Source organism: Eleutherodactylus coqui, chromosome 9 (assembly GCF_035609145.1).
Source record: "Eleutherodactylus coqui strain aEleCoq1 chromosome 9, aEleCoq1.hap1, whole genome shotgun sequence".
In the NCBI taxonomy this organism is placed as follows: domain Eukaryota; kingdom Metazoa; phylum Chordata; class Amphibia; order Anura; family Eleutherodactylidae; genus Eleutherodactylus; species Eleutherodactylus coqui.
The window spans coordinates 133,029,401-133,041,957 of NC_089845.1; positions in this window are offsets into that span (position 1 = coordinate 133,029,401).

Sequence of the window (12,557 nt, forward strand, 5' to 3'; positions counted from 1 at the left end):
ATAACACAGTCTATTTGTTTCCACCTGACAAAAACTGATATTTCTAGAGATATCTCCAGGGTGTTTTTTAATAGGTTCTTTATCTGGACAGATCGAAGTCAGCGGCTAATGAAATGAATAGCTTTTTCTTCTGTAGAAGAGTATATTGGAATTTCCAAGACTGTCGAGAGGGATTCCCTTTCAAATACATATGCTATCCCTTTAAGGACAGTCACAGTGGGCTAGTGGTGATGGGAAGGTATTTTGGAAGTCTTAAAGGGGTTGCCTGGGTGTAAACAATTGATGGCTTATCAATAGCAGATTAGCAGGGGTCCACCACCTGGGGCCTCCATTGATCAGCTATTCACTGAGCTGAGTTTTGCAGGAAGCAAAGAGCTCTGTTCTCACTGCAGTAGCCAGGCTTGGTATTACAGTTCATTCTCTGTTTACTGTAATACCGAACCTAGCCACTGCAGGTCGAATGGCGCTGTCTACTTCCTGCAGAAAACCACTCAGTGCACAAGAGCACTAACCCAGCGAACAGCTTATTAATCGTGGTCCCAGGCAATAAATCCTCTCTGATCTACTATTGATGGCCTATCCTAAAGATAGGCCATCAATAGTATACAACTGGACAATCGCTATAACATTAGTCCAAAGGCAATTAATAGAGATGAGCGAACGTACTCGTCCGAGCTTGATATTCGTGCGAATATTAGGGTGTTCGGGATGCTCGTTACTCGTAACGAGCACCACGCGGTGTTCTGGTTACTTTCAGTTTCCTCTCTGAGACGTTAGCGCGCTTTTCTGGCCAATTGAAAGACAGGGAAGGCATTACAACTTCCCCCTGTGACGTTCAAGCCCTATACCACCCCCCTGCAGTGAGTGGCTGGGAAGATCAGATGTCACCCGAGTATAAAAGTCGGCCCCTCCCGCGGCTCGCCACACATGCCTTGTGAGTTAGCTGAGGGAAAGTACTATCGTGCTGGTGCTGCTGTAGGGAGAGCGTTAGGAGTCAGTGTAGGCTTCAAGAACCCTAAAGGTCCTTCTTAGGGCCACATCTACCTGTGTGCAGGCTGCTGCTAGCAGTGTTTTTTTTTTTTTTTTTCTCAAAATCGGCAGTGCAGAGCATTGCACCCGGCATTAGGGACAGAAGTGGTGCATAGGCAGGGAGAGTGTTAGGAGTGAGTGTAGCCTTCAAGAACCTCAACGGTCCTTTCTAGGGCCAAATTTAACCGTGTGCAGTACTGTGCTGGCTGCTGTTAGCAGTGTTGCATATTTTTTTTTTTTCTAAAAATCGTCTGTGCAGAGCATTGCACCCTCCATTGATACTACAGGGACAGAATTGTGTAGGCAGGGCCACAACACAGTTATTGTTCATTGAATATACGCAGTGGGTCCTTCCCTTTGCAAAAAAGGAAAAGAAATTATATTTGGCCAGCCTGTGTCAGTCCTAAGGTCTCCGTGTACGTGTGTGCTGCGTGGACAACGTACAAAAATCAGACGCAACCAGCTACGGTTTACTGCAGGCTTGCGCCATTGTCTTTCCTGACTGGCAAATACCTGCTCTGCTAGAGTTAATAACTCTGCTACACTAAACTTGTGTGTCACTTTTTCAGGGCCACACTACAGTTCTAAAAGTTATTGTTCATTGAATATACGCAGTGGGTCCTTCCCTTTGCAAAAAAGGAAAAGAAATTATATTTGGCCAGCCTGTGTCAGTCCTAAGGTCTCCGTGTACGTGTGTGCTGCGTGGACAACGTACAAAAATCAGACGCAACCAGCTACGGTTTACTGCAGGCTTGCGCTATTGTCTTTCCTGACTGGCAAATACCTGCTCTGCTAGAGTTAATAACTCTGCTACACTAAACTTGTGTGTCACTTTTTCAGGGCCACACTACAGTTCTAAAAGTTATTGTTCATTGAATATACGCAGTGGGTCCTTCCCTTTGCAAAAAAGGAAAAGAAATTATATTTGGCCTGCCTGTGTCAGTCCTAAGGTCTCCGTGTACGTGTGTGCTGCGTGGACAACGTACAAAAATCAGACGCAACCAGCTACGGTTTACTGCAGGCTTGCGCCATTGTCTTTCCTGCCTGGCAAATACCTGCTCTGCTAGAGTTAATAACTCTGCTACACTAAAGTTGTGTGACACTTTTTCAGGGCCACACCACAGTTATTAAACGTATTGTTCATTGAATATACGCAGTGGGGCCTTCGCTTTGCAAAAAAGCGAAAAAATTATATTTGACCTGCAGGCTTGCGCCAATTTATTTCCTGCCTGGGAAATCAAATCACTGGTAATACAGCATGCTGAGGGGTAGGGGTAGGCCTAGAGGACGTGGACGCGGCCGAGGACGCGGAGGGCCAAGTGAGGGTGTGGGCACAGGCCGAGCCAGTGCGGTGGCCAGGGGTAGAGGCAGGGCCAGACCGAATAATCCACCAACTGTTTCCCAAAGCGCCCCCTCGCGCCATGCCACCCTGCACAGGTCAAGGTGCTCTACGGTGTGGCAGTTTTTCACAGAGACGCCTGACGACCGACGAACAGTGGTGTGCAACCTTTGTCGCGCCAAGATCAGCTGGGGAGGCACCACCAACAGCATGCGCAGGCATATGATGGCCAAGCACCCCACAAGGTGGGACGATGCCCGTTCACCGCCTCCGGTTTGCACCACTGCCTCTCCCCCTGTGCCCCAACCTGCCACTGAGATCCAACCCCCCTCTGAGGACACAGGCACTACCGTCTCCTGGCCTGCACCCACACCCTCACCTCCGCTGTCCTCGGCCCCATCCAGCAATGTCTCTCAGCGCAGCGTCCAGACGTCGCTAGCGCCACAGTTTGAGCGCAAGCGCAAGTACGACGCCACGCGCCCGCACGCTCAAGCATTAAACGTGCACATTGCAAAATTGATCAGCCTGGAGATGCTGCCGTATAGGCTTGTGGAAACGGAGGCTTTCAAAAGCATAATGGCGGCGGCTGCCCCGCGCTACTCGGTTCCCAGTCGCCACTACTTTTCCCGATGTGCCGTCCCAGCCCTGCACGACCACGTCTCCCGCAACATTGTACGCGCCCTCACCAACGCGGTTACTCCCAAGGTCCACTTAACAACGGACACGTGGACAAGCACAGGCGGGCAGGGCCACTATATCTCCCTGACGGCACATTGGGTGAATTTAGTGGAGGCTGGGACAGAGTCAGAGCCTGGGACCGCTCACGTCCTACCCACCCCCAGAATTGCGGGCCACAGCTCGGTGGTGGTATCTGCGGCGGTGTATGCTTCCTCCACTAAAGCACCTTCCTCCTCCTCCTCCAACGCAACCTCTGTCTCGCAATCAAGATGTGTCAGCAGCACGTCGCCAGCAGTCGGTGTCACGCGGCGTGGCAGCACAGCGGTGGGCAAGCGTCAGCAGGCCGTGCTGAAACTACTCAGCTTAGGAGAGAAGAGGCACACGGCCCACGAACTGCTGCAGGGTCTGACAGAGCAGACCGACCACTGGCTTGCGCCGCTGAGCCTCCAACCGGGCATGGTCGTGTGTGACAACGGCCGTAAGCTGGTGGCGGCTCTGCAGCTCGGCAGCCTCACGCACGTGCCATGCCTGGCCCATGTGTTTAATTTGGTGGTTCAGCGCTTTCTGAAAAGCTACCCCCACTTGTCATACCTGCTCGGAAAGGTGCGCCAGCTCTGCGCACATTTCCGCAAATCCCACACGCACGCTGCCACCCTGCGGACACTGCAACATAGGTTTAATCTGCCAGTGCACCGACTGCTGTGCGACGTGCCCACACAGTGGAACTCTACGCTCCACATGTTGGCCAGACTCTATGAGCAGCGTAGAGCTATAGTGGAATACCAACTCCAACTTGCGCGGCGCAGTGGGAGTCAGCCTCCTCAATTATTTACAGAAGAGTGGGCCTGGTTGGTAGCCATCTGCCAGGTCCTTGAAAAATTTGAGGAGTCTACCCAGGTGGTGAGCGGCGATGCTGCAATCATTAGCGTCACCATTCCTCTGCTATGCCTCTTGAGAAGTTCCCTGCAAAGCATAAAGGCAGACGCTTTGCGCTCGGAAACAGAGCCGGGGGAAGACAGTATGTCGCTGGATAGTCAGAGCACCCGCCTGTCTATATCTCAGCGCGTTGAGGAGGAGGAGGAGGAGCATGAGGAGGAGGGGGAAGAGACAGCTTGGCCCACTGGTGAGGGTACACATGCTGCTGGGCTGTCATCCTTTCAGCGTGTATGGCCTGAGGAGGAGGAAGAGGAGGAGGAGGAGGAAGAGGAGGAGGAGGAGGATCCTGAAAGTGATCTTCCTAGTGAGGACAGCCATGTGTTGCGTACAGGTACCCTGGCACACATGGCTGACTTCATGTTAGGATGCCTTTCTCGTGACCCTCGCGTTACACGCATTCTGGCCACTACGGATTACTGGGTGTACACACTGCTCGATCCACGGTATAAGGAGAGCCTTTGCACTCTCATTCCCGAAGAGGAAAGATGTTCGAGAATGATGCTATACCACAGGGCGCTGGTGGACAAACTGATGGTAAACTTCCCATCCGACAGCGCTAGTGGCAGAAGGCGCAGTTCCGAGGGCCAGGTAGCAGGGGAGGCGCAGAGATCAGGCAGCATGTACAGCGCAGGCAGGGGAACATTCTCCAAGGCCTTTGCCAGCTTTATGGCTCCCCAGCAAGACTGTGTCACCGCTCCCCAGTCAAGGCTGAGTTGGCGGGAGCACTGTAAAAGGATGGTGAGGGAGTACGTAGCCGATCGCACGACCATCCTCGGTGACGCCTCTGCCCCCTACAACTACTGGGTGTCGAAGCTGGACACGTGGCCTGAACTCGCGCTGTATGCCCTGGAGGTGCTTGCTTGTCCTGCGGCTAGCGTCTTGTCAGAGAGTGTGTTTAGTGTGGCTGGGGGAATCCTCATGGATAAGCGTACCCACCTGTCAACCGACAGTGCCGACAGGCTTACACTCATCAAGATGAACAAAGCCTGGATTTCCCCAGACTTCTCTTCTCCACCAGCGGACAGCAGCGATACGTAAGCAATACGTAGGCTGCACCCGCGGATGGAAGCATCGTTCTCTCTCACCATCCAAAACGGGGACATTTCTGCTTCATCAATCTGTGTCTAATATTCCTCCTCCTCCTCCTGCTCCTCCTCCTGAAACCTCACGTAATCACGCTGAACGGGCAATTTTTCTTAGGGCCACAAGGCTCACTCATATAATATTTCTAAACAATTTTTATATGTTTCAATGCTCTTAAAAGCGTTGAAACTTTAACTTGAACCAATTTTTCGTTAAACTGGGCTGCCTCCAGGCCTAGTTACCACTTAAGCCACATTAACCAAAGCAATTAATGGGTTTCACCTGCCCTCTTGGTTGGCCATGGCCAATTTTTTGGATGTACATTAGTACTGTTGATACAGCAATTTTTGTGGGCCCTCGCCTACAGTGTAATCAAATGAATTTTTAGCCCACCTGCATTACAGCTGACGTTACATCCGCTGTGTTGGGCAATGCAATGGGATATTTTTGTGTATCGCCGGTGGGTTCCAGGGAGCCACCCATGCTGTAGGTGCACACGGAGTTTAACCTACATGTGTCCACTTGTAAAGAACCCCAGTCAGACTGGGGCATGCAGTGTGGGCGAAGCCCACCTGCATTAAGCACGACATTACTACGTCAGCTGTGTTGGGCAATGCAATGGGATATTTCTATGTACCGCCGGTGGCTTCCTGGCACCCACCCATGCTGTGGGTCCACAGGGAATTATAAATGCATCTGTGTCCACTTGTAAAGAACCCCAGTCTGACTGGGGCATGCAGTGTGGGCCGAAGCCCACCTGCATTAAGCACGACATTACTACCTCAGCTGTGTTGGGCACTGCAATGGGATATTTTTATGTACCGCCGGTGGGTTCCAGGAAGCCACCCATGCTGTCGGTCAACAGGGACTTCACAATAGGGAGTTGTACCTGCCTGTGTCTATGAATTAAAAAGCCCGGTCTGACTGGGGCATGCAGAGACACCTTGACAGAATGAATAGTGTGTGACACATAGGTTCCCCATTGCTATGCCCACGTGTGCAGCTCCTGATGGCGGTGGCACAGGATTCTATTTCTCATTGCTTCTGTACAGCATTGTGGGCTATCACCCCGCCCCTTTTAAAGAGGGTCGCTGCCTAGCCGTGCCAACCTCTGCAGTGTGTGCCTGCGGTTCCTCCTCATGGCAGACGCACTTCTAAATAGACATGAGGGTGGTGAGGCATGAGGGCAGCTGAAGGCTGCGCAGGGATACTTTGGTGTGCGCTGTGGGGGGGAGGGGGGGCGGTTGGGCAGCATGTAACACAGGAGAAGTGGCAGTGGAGTGTCATGCAGGCAGTGATTGTGCTTTGTTGGAGGTAGTGTGGTGCTTAGCAAAGGTATGCCATGCTAATGAGGGCTTTTCAGAAGTAAAAGTTTTTGGGAGGGGGGGGGCCCACTCTTGCCGCTATTGTGGCTTAATAGTGGGACCTGTGAACTTGAGATGCAGCCCAACATGTAGCCCCTCGCCTGCCCTATCCGTTGCTGTGTCGTTCCCATCACTTTCTTGAATTGCCCAGATTTTCACACAAGGAAACCTTAGCGAGCATCGGCGAAATACAAAAATGCTCGGGTCGCCCATTGACTTCAATGGGGTTCGTTACTCGAAACGAACCCTCGAGCATCGCGAAAAGTTCGTCCCGAATAACGAGCACCCGAGCATTTTGGTGCTCGCTCATCTCTAGCAATTAACATGGGGACAGGACAATTGTTATAGACAAGTTCAAGCCTTTGTCCATTCCCAAAATGAGAGTCTTTGAGCCAAATGGTATCAGTGTAATGTATGTGTTATGTGGATCTGAGCCTTTATTATATGTCTGAAGATGTGTGCAGTTTGTATGTGAGTGATGCCGGTGCGATAGGGTATTACGAGGATAGGTATGATGTGATGCCAGGTTTAGTGTCAGATTTTTTAGTAGGCTTATGTTCTGCAGAACGACTTTTGCTTCAATATAGTGATAGGATTGTACAGAGTGAGTCAAAAGTCTCCATACAGGTGTGTTTGGTAGGTCCACGTAAGCGATGCAACTGATAAAGGAGGGACGGGATCAACACATCACGTGTCCCAGACATTCAGTGTGATACATGCCACTCAAGTTACGCATGACTATTGCTAAACTGTTTCAAAAGTTCAAGAAGATGCAACATGTGGATGATGCAGCACATCAGGGTGCCCTAAAACAGGTACCAGTGAAGGCATGGCCACCATAATTCTGGCAACTCTTGCCAAGAGCCCAAGGAAGAGCACCTGACATGTTTCGCATGAAATCGGAGTGAGTTAGTCAAGAGTGGTACACATCATGCACACCAACAAGTGGCATCTGAACAAGATGAGAATGATCTAGACAGTTGTGTGCAATTTTTGATTGGGCTGTAGCAATGAGCACCAGCTTCCTGCACTTCTCCAGCGAGATCCTGTTCTCAGACGACTTCATTTTTCATGTGGTAAATCGTCCGAACATGTGGTACTGGAGTGACCCGACCTGGATTGTCTTTATCAATTCACAGGGTGGTGACAAAGTCATGGCATGGTGTGGCATCTTAGGGCACCAAACTCACAGGCCCCGTCTTCCTCGATAACACCCTCAGTGGTGGCCAATACCTGTAAATGTTGCAATACAATTATTTTGGTACCAAATTAATATAGTTTTTTTTAATGTTTTTCTATGTTTAAAAAGTGAATAAAATTTAATTCTTAAACAAAAAAGTTTGCTTTCCATTGCTATATTTTGACATCCGCAAATTTTTTAGTTTTTCATCAATTGGGCTGTGTGAAGACTCATTTTTTGGGGGGAGCGAGCTCTAGCTTTTATTACCCTTTTGGAGTGCATACATGTTTTTGATAACTTTTTATCCTAATTTTTTAGGGGCCAGGATTACAAGAAATATCACAATTCTGAAATCCAATCCTTTTTTTTATTACCGGGAAAGATCTTTGAACAAAGTATTAAACAGCATGTATGCAAGTCCTTGGATAAAAATGGAGTAATTAACCAAAGCCAGCATGGGTTTGTGACAAACAAGTCATGCCAGACAAACCTAATTTCCTTCTATGAAAGAAATGAAAGAATCACCAACTCGGTAGATCAGGGAAATGCGGTGGATATAGTATATCTTGACCTTAGTAAAGCATTTGACAAAGTATCTCATACCATACTTATTGAAACAATGACCAAATATTAGATTGACAAGGCAACTGTTAGGATTCACAACTGGCTGAGTGATCGTACTCAAAGAGTGGTCATAACTGGCTATATGTCCAAGTGGAAGAATGTATCAAGTGGGGTACCACAAGGCTCTGTCCTAGGCCCAGTGTTGTTCAACATTATTATAAATGATCTGGAGGAGGCAGACAACAATAGGATAGTACCTCTACATGGTGAGCCCAGGCAAAGGACAGCCATGTAGGAAAAGTAGAATTTCAGTACCTTGACGCGGTGAACTCAAGGCACAGGACGGCAACATAGGAAAAGTAGAATTAAAAGTACCTCTATACGGTGATCCCAAGGCACAGGATGGCCATGAAGGCTGGAACTCTCGCTGACTGAATCTCTACCTCTGTGATGGACTAACTACCACACCCAAAACACTCACCTTAACAGTCAACATGGATCACGTGACAGGACATAACTGATACATTACAAACATCTCCAAGGCTCATGCAACCACTTAACTCCTCACTTGCTGCAGCTGTGCAACACACACACACACACACACAACAGAATGACTAGACAATTGGCACAGCACATCTACAAAAGACATGACATGTATAACATTATGGAGGGGGCCAAAAAGGGATATACTGGGCCACTATACTAGGGAAGAGAAAGAGTATTCAAAAAGATTTAGAAAAGCTTGAACAGTGGGCGGCGACTAACAGAATGGTATTTAACAAGGAGAAATGCAAAGTCCTACATCTGGGCAAGAAAAACAACAAAAAAAGCACATATAGAAGGGAGGAATTGGGCTAAGCAGCACATGTGAAAAAGACTTGGGTATACTAATAGGTCATAGACTGAACATGAGTCAACATTGTGATGCAGCAGCCAAAAAGGCAAACACAATTCTGGGATATTTTAAGAGAAGTATAAAGTCTAGATCACGGGAGGTAATTATCCCCCTCTACTCTTCCTTAGTCAGACCTCATTTGGAATACTGTGTCAAGTTCTGGGCACCCCACTTTAAAAAAGACATAGACAAACTGGAGCAAGTTCAGAGAAGAGTTACCAAGATGGTGAGTGGTCTGCAAATCATGTCCTATGAGGAACGGTTAAAGGATCTGGGAATGTTTAGCTTGCAAAAAAGAAGGCTGAGCGGAGACTTAATAGCTCTCTACAAATATCTGAAGGGCTGTCACAGTGCAGAGGGATCAGCCCTATTCTCATTTGCACAAGGAAAGACTAGAAGCAATGGGATGAAACTGAAAGAGAGTAGACATAAATTAGACATTAGAAAAAACTTTCTGACAGTGATGGGGATCAATGAGTGGAACAGGTTACCACGGGAGGTGGTGAGTTCTCCTTGGGAAATGTTCAAAATGGAAATGTTCAAACAAAGGCTGGACAGACATCTGTCTGGGATGATATAGTGATCCTGCATTGAGCAGGGGCTTGGACCCGATGACCCTGAAGGTTCCTTTCAACTCTATCATTCTATGGTCCTGGGCTTTAATCCCGGCCCATAGTAAAAATACAGCACGGGATTAAAGCCTCTGCTTCTGCAATCAAGCAGAAGCAGGTCAGGTTGTCAGCTGTTAGCCACAGCTGAGAACCCAAAAGAGAAGGTAGAAGCGTTTTTTTAACCACTTTTGCCTTCTCCTTTCATTAGTACATAGCACTCAATGAGTGCTATGTACCAAGAAGTGAAAGTGGAAGTATTACTTCCACTACGCGAGCTGGCGGTTATAAGACCAGTGGGATCCCCCTGTTACAGCAGAGCTGAAGGGTCCTAGAAGACTATGATCAGCTCTGCAAGTGACTATTGTCACTAAAAGGGGATGCTTTCCCCTGTAACTGGGGCTCCTATGGATGCTACAGTGGAAAATTGTTTAATTGCAAAAACAAAACATGTGAATGTCCCCCAGAGGTCTTATATGACATCATGGGGAACATGGATAGTAAAAAACACAATTACATAAATAAGTGAAACAAAATTACAGAATAAAATAAAAATATATACATAAAAAAGAAAATAACCCAAAGCCGATGCCAACCAAGACAGTCGCCGTATGCATTCTGTAATCCGAAACCATAAATATTATATATCAAAATGTCCAAAACAATATGAGGAACCCATTCCCATACTTTATTTTAGCATAAATATACTAATTAGAAGAAATAACTCTAAATGTTAATAAAATTTTAAAAACTGGAAAAAGAATCAGTGAAAAAAATATTAAAAAATAGCCCTATACGTCACAGAAAAAAAACGCAGCAAAAATAATTTTGGTAGCTGAACGAAAAAAGAATAAAAAATAGGGCAGTTAAACCACCACATGCGTAAAAATCACTAAAAAGTGTCTGGTCCTTAAGTTACAAAACAGCCTGGTCCTTAACCCCTTAATGACATGGCCTATTTTGGCGTTGAGGACCAAGCGATTTTTTGGTATTTTTCCATCTCCATTTTTCAAAAGCCATAACTTTTTTATTTTTCCGTGGACGCGGCCGTGTAAGGGCTTGTTTTTTGCGTGGCGATCTGTAGTTTTTATCGGTGCCACTTTTGGGTATATAGACAATATCGTAAATTTTTTATTATTTTTTTTTAATGATAACAGGGAGAGAAAACGCATCAATTCTGCCATAGATTTTTTTTTTTTTTTTTACAGCGTTAATCATGCAGCATAAATGACACACTAAAATTTTTCTGCGGGTCGGTACGGTAACAACGATACCAAAATTGTTATATTTTTTTTAGGTTTTTACACTTTTTTGCAATAAAACCCCCTTTTTTTGGAAATCTTTTTTTTTTCTCTATAGCTGCATTCAAAGTCCTGTAACTTTTTTATTTTTCTATGTACGGAGCTCTTTAAGGGCTTATTTTTTGCGAGACCAGCTGTAGTTTTTATTGGTACCATTTTGGGAAATGTACGGCTTTTTTGATCACTTTTATTGCATTTTTTGTGAGGCAAAATGCTAAAAATTAGCATTTTGCCTCTGTTTTTTAGCGTTTTTTTTAACGCTTTTTGTCGTACAAAATAAAAAGCGTGTTCAACTTTTTGTACACGTCGTTACGGACGCGTCAATACCCAATATGTGGGGTTTTAGTTTTTTTTCCCTTTTTTTATGCTAATATTAGAAAAAGCATAAAAAGGGGGTTTTTTACATTTTTTTTTTTACATTTTTCTTTTTTTTACACTTTTCTTTTCTTTTTTTTTTATACTATTTGAGTCCCTCTGAGGGACTTACATCACTGTGCCTATGATCGCTGTCATAAGGCATGGCAGAGCTACTGCTCTGCCATGCCTTATCGCTTGTACAGCGATTATAGGCACAGGCAATACAGGACGCCAGTGTCTGGCGTCCTGTTGCCATGGTGACAGGCCGGGCTCTCGCGATAACATCGCGAGTTCCGGCCGGAGACACACAGGGATCGCGACCCCTCTGTGAACTCTTTCCCTGCCGCGATCTACTTAGATCGCGGCAGGGAAGGGGTTAACAGCGGCGGGCGCATCTCCGATGTCCCCCCGCTGTTGGAGCGGGACGCCGGCTGTGACTGACAGCCGGCTCCCGCTGCGGGATAGCGTGGGATCACATGTGATCCCGCGCTATCTCCAGGACGTACCAGGTACGTCATGTTGCGGGAAGTACCAGGCTGCCATGACGTACCAGGTACGTCCAGGAGCGGGAAGGAGTTAAGGGGTTAATAGAAGAAATTATAAGGGGGGGGGGCTTTGTACATTTTTTTAAACTGTTAAAAATCTTATTTTTTTAACCACTTCTGCCTTCTCCTTTCCTTGGTACATAGCTGCATCACAGAAGGGGAAATAAAAAATTAAAAACAATCACAGAAAATGGCCGTTACTTACTGACTGAGTGCATATAGATGCATCCTCCTCTCACCATGCAGGTAGCTGACTACCAAATGGAGGAGCCAATAACACCTGTGCAGGACACCGATAAGACAACCACTCACACTGCCTCTTGATAATGAGGGGGGTGGCTGCTTGGTGTATACTCCCACACAGAGTGGATACAGGGTGCCAGACCATTCTGATATATGTAGTTCACCATGCGGACCAGCAACCTATTAATGACGCCATGATAATTCGGCGGGTTGCCCTGCATATCCATCAGTGAACCACATTGGTACTGCAACCCTGGGCTCCCCCTGGAGTCTTAAAGCCACACTGCATGTGAATGATAGATATTAAATGCAAGGCATTGGTTGGATGTTGGCCAAGATACATGAGCCCACTAACCACTTCACGGTTCCTTGCGTTGTAGTGGGTCCCTACACTAATATAAATGCAGCACAGAAGGGGAAACAAAAAATTAAAAA